This window comes from Paramormyrops kingsleyae, chromosome 24 (genome assembly GCF_048594095.1).
Source record: "Paramormyrops kingsleyae isolate MSU_618 chromosome 24, PKINGS_0.4, whole genome shotgun sequence".
NCBI lineage: Eukaryota > Metazoa > Chordata > Actinopteri > Osteoglossiformes > Mormyridae > Paramormyrops > Paramormyrops kingsleyae.
In genome coordinates this window covers 21,826,258-21,832,913 of record NC_132820.1, presented here as the reverse complement: position 1 = coordinate 21,832,913, position 6,656 = coordinate 21,826,258, and the positions used below count along the sequence as shown (strand labels likewise).

At 41.5% G+C, this 6,656-nt stretch overlaps 1 long non-coding RNA gene across 4 annotated transcripts; it reads right to left on the bottom strand.

Annotated features, from left to right (window-relative positions):
- Positions 1-292: 292 nt before the first annotated feature.
- On the bottom strand, positions 293-5,219 carry LOC140582386 (uncharacterized). 4 transcript variants are annotated; one of them, XR_011985330.1, is made up of 3 exons: positions 5,175-5,219; positions 3,067-4,353; positions 293-2,404 (listed from the first exon to the last, which is right to left on the bottom strand). It is a non-coding gene; the product is annotated as an uncharacterized lncRNA (long non-coding RNA). The 4 variants fall into 4 exon arrangements; XR_011985328.1 differs by having other exon boundaries at positions 293-4,353; XR_011985329.1 differs by having other exon boundaries at positions 293-4,353; positions 5,158-5,212.
- Between the last annotated feature and the right edge of the window lie 1,437 nt (positions 5,220-6,656).

Genomic DNA, 6,656 nt, shown 5'->3' with positions numbered 1-6,656 from the left:
GTTCCTGGGATAGGCTCCCTATGACCCTGGTTGGGATTAAGTGGTTTCAGAAGATGGATGGATGGACAACCATTCTGTTGAATATATTTCATTATTCTAATTTCAGTTCCAAAAATGACTTGACCTTAAGAAGAAGTGTTCTTTACTTTTTAATCATTTTCCCACTTTTTGCTGCTGTTCTCTTTCAAGACGAAGGGAATAATGATAAACTGAGGTAAGCCTTCAGCAGCATTTACCTGGTCACACTGTAATGGTGTCACGTCGAGGGCAAGGACAGAGGCGAAGACAGGCATGGAGGAAAACCAAAAGGGGCTTTATTAAAGAAAACTACACTACAGGAAGGGCAAAGGAAACAGACCACAAGGGGTCCAAACAGGGTAGGGAGGATCAGGCAAGAACACTAGACACAGGACACACTGGGGAGCACATGCAGGCAGCAACATCAATGACTGCACTGAGGATCGCAGGACTGAAGGACACTTTTTACAGGGCATGTGAGGGAGCAGATGGGACAGCGGGGAAGACAGCAGGCTATACGTACACTAAGATGGGAGACAGAGTGGAAGAGGGCAGGACAAGACACCAGATGGGCACTGCTGCGGGACAAGGGCGCAGACACCGAACACCACTAGGGGACGAGACAGACAAGGGTAGGCAGGGGCAACACCAGGACAGGGCACTCTGGGGGCAAGACGGGACACCACTAGGAGAACTGGGGCCAGACTAGGGACAACCAGGATGATAGAACGTACATCACACACCAGGACAGGTCCACAGACGAGTGATAACACGGGACAAGAAACATTTCGTGTGGGTTACAGGAGCTGGGGAAGACAAGACAGGCCATTAACCATACAGAGGACAGAAGCGGAGCAAGGAACTATATGGAACCAAACACTAACAGGAACCAAACACGGGCAAGAAACCAGAAAAGACAGGGAACGCAGGGCACAACTGACACACAGACCAACACAGGGTGGACAGCTGAAGGGGACTGCAGGGCAGGAGGGCCCAGAGAAGCCGGAGCAGTGGCCACGGATGGTGGCTTTTCCCAAGGACAGTGGGCTGGAGACGTCTTGGACCTGGAGTGAAGACAGAAACAGAGGAAGGGAACAAGCAGAGGGTGTGGGGGGAACAAGACTGCAAGACAAGTTAAAGTTTATGGGAACACAGGTGACCTGTACAACATGCCCTTAATGAGGGATACGGTGCTTAATAAATAAACAATAAATAAAACACAAATACATAACAGGGCTAATCATCTTTATGTGTGTGCAGTTTAAACAATGAAATCAAATTAACTTACCTGGGGATTTTAGTAATTCTGGAATTATGAAAAATAATACTTTAAAGAGCAGTTTACAAATCTACTTAGAAATATACATTATTCTCTTAATAAACGTTAAACATTATTATGAAACATTCCACATATACATCTCAAAATTTATCACACTTAATTCATTATCTTTGATACTCTTTCAATTATTTTATGTTCCCCAAACAGCAGCAGCAGAACCACAACTTCATCTTCTTCATATTTTAGCTCTTCTCTATATAAAGAGCTGTACAAGCTCAACTTTAATATTAATTTCCCACCACTTCTACTTCTTCTATCTCTACCTGACCCACATCTATCTCTACACCGCCAGTTTCCTCCTGACCTCCTTCTCTATTTATAATCTCAACTAGTACATCACTTACTATTATTTCCAACATGGTTACATCACTCACCATGTCCGCACCCTCAATAATTACCTCCCCTACTTCTACCCCCACAATCTCAACATTTACATCCCCAGATTTTACTTCTGCAAGCCCAAACTCGCACACTTGGACTTGCACAGCCTCCACCTTCACATTTCCTTTCATATCCTCTGCCTTCAGGTAAATTTCCCCCCCCTTAACCACCTTTACATTCACCCCCACCTCACCTTGCTTCTCCTTGCTTCCATTTTGCATTTTATTAATGCCTACATTCAGGTCTGCGGCCTCCACCTGTACACTGGAGGTCACCCCCACATGTTTCTCCCTCTCTGCCACCTCCACCTTTTCCCCACTAATTGCACCCTTTACCTCACCTATCCCCTGAGTGCTCCTATTCTTCCTGACCTTCTTCTTTTTCTGAAGGTAGTACGTCTTATAAATTTCCCACTCTTCAGATGTCAGGCCATAATTGTTATGAAGAGTCTCAGAGCCTTTCATGCTCACACCCTCCCCTCCCTTACACCAGTCAGTCACACCTCCCAGTGCTCCCATAACCTCCCCAGCCTGGACAGTGGGGGGTGTTGCTGGTGAGTACTCCTCCAAACCTTCCTTATCTCGCCAGTCAATCACCTCGTCCCACAGGTCCCAGGCTCCCCAGTGCTGGTCGTTGGTCCAGGAAACAGCTCTCGCAATTCTCATTCTGGTGAATAAACAAGACATATAATTAACTAGCCATATGTGATACTCGCAAAGCCAAATCTGCACTGTATTATTTCAACTTCATTCCTAAATGCTATTCATCAAGAATGCCTATGGAAAGAGATGGAGCCTTCATTAGCTGCTCGTGGCGTCGAGGCTACTCCGGCAGTAACGGCTGAATTGCTAAAACTGCTTCACAATACAGCAGGGGCGTTGCTAGAGATTTTGGGCCCCATGAAAGCATATCATATTAGGCCCTCCAGTCCAAACCAATCCAGTAATTTTCCTAATTTTTAGGGGCCCTGTCACTCAGGGGCCCTTGGAATCGTCCTAGCTTTCCTCCCCCTTACGGCGCCCCTGCAATACAGTAAAGCTTGTGAAATTATGACGCTGCTTCGATACGCTATAACATCGCCATGGTACCGAACCTAGCAAAATGTTAATCTTACTTCAAGAACATGGGACATTTAAAAAGTAAACGTATAGGCGATCTTTGCAGAATAACATCTGAAGATGAAATGCATTATCACAGGCTGGATGAGTATAACCAATCATATCAACCATAAGTCTTATTGTTCTTAAGTTTAACACAAATATTTTCTCTTACCATTTAAATATAAACAATCATATTACAGTTTTTTTCAATTGCTAACAAGTGCTTACCTATACTTCAGATACTTTTTCCAAACACTTAACACAGACACACACCTACAAAACACAATTGGCCAAATGGCTAATTTTCCTCTCAAAAACACATTTTGTTAAACATATACTAGCACTTCATTTCAAAATACAATACACCTTTCTCTGCACACACTAACTTTACCAAAACACTGGAAATCTGACTCAAAATGAAATTATTCTGTCAAACAATAACGCATGTTTTCAGTTCACAAGGTACATGCAGTCAATCAAAGTGCACCAGGTTTCAAAATACTGGCAATCTTTGGCATTACAAAAACTACATAGACTCTGTTTCATTTTTACTGGTAACTGTATGCAAGACATGCAATCCACCGTTTTTACACTATATTTTTTGGTTGGGAACTGTATGTCCACATCTAATGTTCACATTCTAAATCATTCCAGGAAAAAGCAAATCAGTTTTTTTTTTCCTTTACTGTATACAAGTTTTACTGTATTGCTTACAGTGAACAAAATATTCATGAAACATACAAGAGCAAACACACAAAATACACTGAGCGAACACACAAAAAACAGCAACAAAAAAGCTCAGATGAAAGGGGGAAAGACTGGAAAAAAAAAAAGACTGGAAAAAAACCCCCACAAAATTATCTAATCTCAGCAATCTTCAGGGTTAGGCCACATGTTTTCGTCAACATCGCATCTGATGTCATCCAAGGCGATACACCTGGGATAAAACCGCTTGGTATGACGGATCCACCCTTGGCAGTCTTCAACTGCGATGTCCCTGCAGCCAGCATCCATGGCATCAAGGAGTGACATCTGGTCATGTGACTGATGGTCATAAACCTTTCACCTCCATGCAGAAAATAACTCCTCTATGGGATGGAGGAAAGGTGAATAGGGTGGAAGGAAGAGACCGACCAGTCTTGGGTGGACTTCAAACCATGTTGTGATTGCTTGAGAGTGATGGAAAGCCACATTGTCCCAGGTGATGACAAAGGTCCTCATGTGCTCTCCCTCTTGATCCTGGTCTGGAACCAGGTGCTGGTGAAGATCATTCAAAAAGGCAAGGAGGCGCTCGGTATTGTAGGGTCCAACCTGAGATCTATGAAGGACCAATCTAGTATTTGCAATTGCTGCACATATTGTGATGTTTGCCCCTCTCTGTCCTGGCACTTCAACTGTGGCCCTATTTCCTAAAATATTTCGTCCTCGCCGACGCCTTTTGGCCAGATTGAATCCTGCCTCATCTATGTAGATGAATTTGTGAGGGGCCTGATTGGCCTCCACCTCCATAACTCTCTGAAACAAAGTTTATGCAAATTCATGTCACCATATACTGTACTGTAACCTATTACGTATAGGTTACCTATATGTATACTTATAGCTTACAGTAAGCTTACTGTAGAACTAGACATTGAATATACACTATACTACCTGGACATATTGTCGCCGGAGCTCCTTGACTCTGTCATTGTTCCTTTCAAAGGGAACAGTGTAGAGCATCCGTACTCTGTGTTTGGACAATGTCCGAGTAATAGTTGTGAGGCTGATGCTATTGATATTGCGAATGTCAATTATTGAATTGTTTGTTAATTGTCAGCTTATTTTTGAGCTGATGTGTTGTTTTTGAGCTGATATTATTGCAGAAGTAGAGGTTTTATACTGTAGGTAAGGTTTGGAATATTGTTGTTTTTATTGTTGTATGTTGTGTATTAACATTTGTAAATAAGACAAAAACGATCCATAATTTTGTTGGGAGGTATAGCTTGTCTGTTAAGAAAATGTAAGCATTGTAGATATGTGTTCACTGACTGCATATTGGGTGAAAACGACATGAAATGTGTGAATGGTATGGCCACAAAAGACCGATGCTGTGCTAATTGTGTTTAGAGTTTTGAAAATGTGACAACTGTTTGGACAAACGCTTGTTAGCGACTGGAAAAAACTGTAATAATAATGGCCACAGCATCTACAGTTTAAATTACTAATTATAAATATATTTCAACGATATTGTGCCGCAATATTTGCATGTAGGACATAAAATCAAATATAAAATTGAATATGCTAACAAAACATAATTTGAAGAAATAGCAAGAAACATACAAAGAGATGCTGCTCACCTCTGCGCCATCTCTCTGTCAGAATGTTTGTGTTTAACCTGCAATGATTTTGTTTCTATGGAAACCACCGAGATATTTCATTGGTCGAAAAGTATGAAGATATGTACTGACATTATGTTCAACGAATGAAAACAGAATGAATTGTCAGGGAGGGACGAATTTGAAGCTGGTCCAATCAGAAGTAGTCTCTTTAGGTTGTGCTTACTGTAGCTGGGCGTGATTGGATATCTATCCGCCTTTCAAGCCCCCAAATCATGTATCTACTTGTCAATAAGTAACCACGCAGCTCTGTCTATAAAGTGTGTCTGTAATTTTCTTATGACATTATGTTTTTGCTAGGCAGCATTACGGTAATGCGTAATACCGCTGTATTGGGGGTGTACCGCCGCTGTATTTCCATAGCTGGTTGACGCAATTAGCATTTTAGCAACATTGGTAGGGCGACGTCAACTCTCAACGAATTTCATAGGCAACATCTATAATTCAGGAACTAGTAGGTCTTAAGATAGTTGTTTACGCTTTTGAGAAAGAAGACTATAGTTCTTGTTATTCAAATTCAGTATCCTGGTGTTTTTAATTTCGAAGATATGTCATATACAAGTTTTTTGAGAGACAAAATTTTGGTTTGATTTCTATTTTATTTTATGTTAAATAAAGTTCATTTAAAACCATTTTACAATTAGTGCAGTGTTTCCTTTAGAATTAGTGCAGTGTCCTTAAAAACTGCATGTTCAAACCTAAGGCCATGCCATAATAACTGCTTTGCAGATATTTCATTCAGGAATCTATAGAGGATATAGGTAAGCCAGTCTGTGTATGTGTGTTTGGGTGGATGGTAATGTATATATTATGTTGTGAGGACCAAATGTCCCCACAGTGTTATAAAAACATGTTATTTTGACTTTGTAAGGACATGTTTTTGGTGCCCAAATGAAAAAACTCAATTTTATAGAATTCTGTGAATGCAATCAAAGGAATTGTCAAAGTTTTGTATTTTGTTTGCTTACTTACTGTTACTTCTTGGTTACTACTGTAGGGATTAAGGATTAAGGTTGCCATAGTTAGGATTGGGGTTATGCCCATACAAATGAATGGAGAATCCACACAAATATTCAGATACCTAATCTCTCTCTCTCTCTCTCTCTCTCTCTCTCTCTCTCTCTCTCTCTGTGTGTGTGTGTGTGTGTGGTATGTCATGTTGGGATTACAGTTTTCTCCATGGAAATGAATGGAGAGTCCCCACAAATATATAATTACAAACATGTGTGTGTGTGTGTGTGTGTGTGTGTTGTGTGTGGTATCAGATCAGTCCCTGAGAGTTCAGTAGTCTGATGCCGTGTTTCTGAGTCTGGGTGTGAAGGCCTGAATGCTTTTCCAGACGCTAGGAGTGTGAAAAGATAATGTGAGGGGTGGGTGGGGTCATCCACAATGTTGGTGGCTTTGTGGATGGAGCGTGTTATGTGAATGTCCATGACGGAGGGG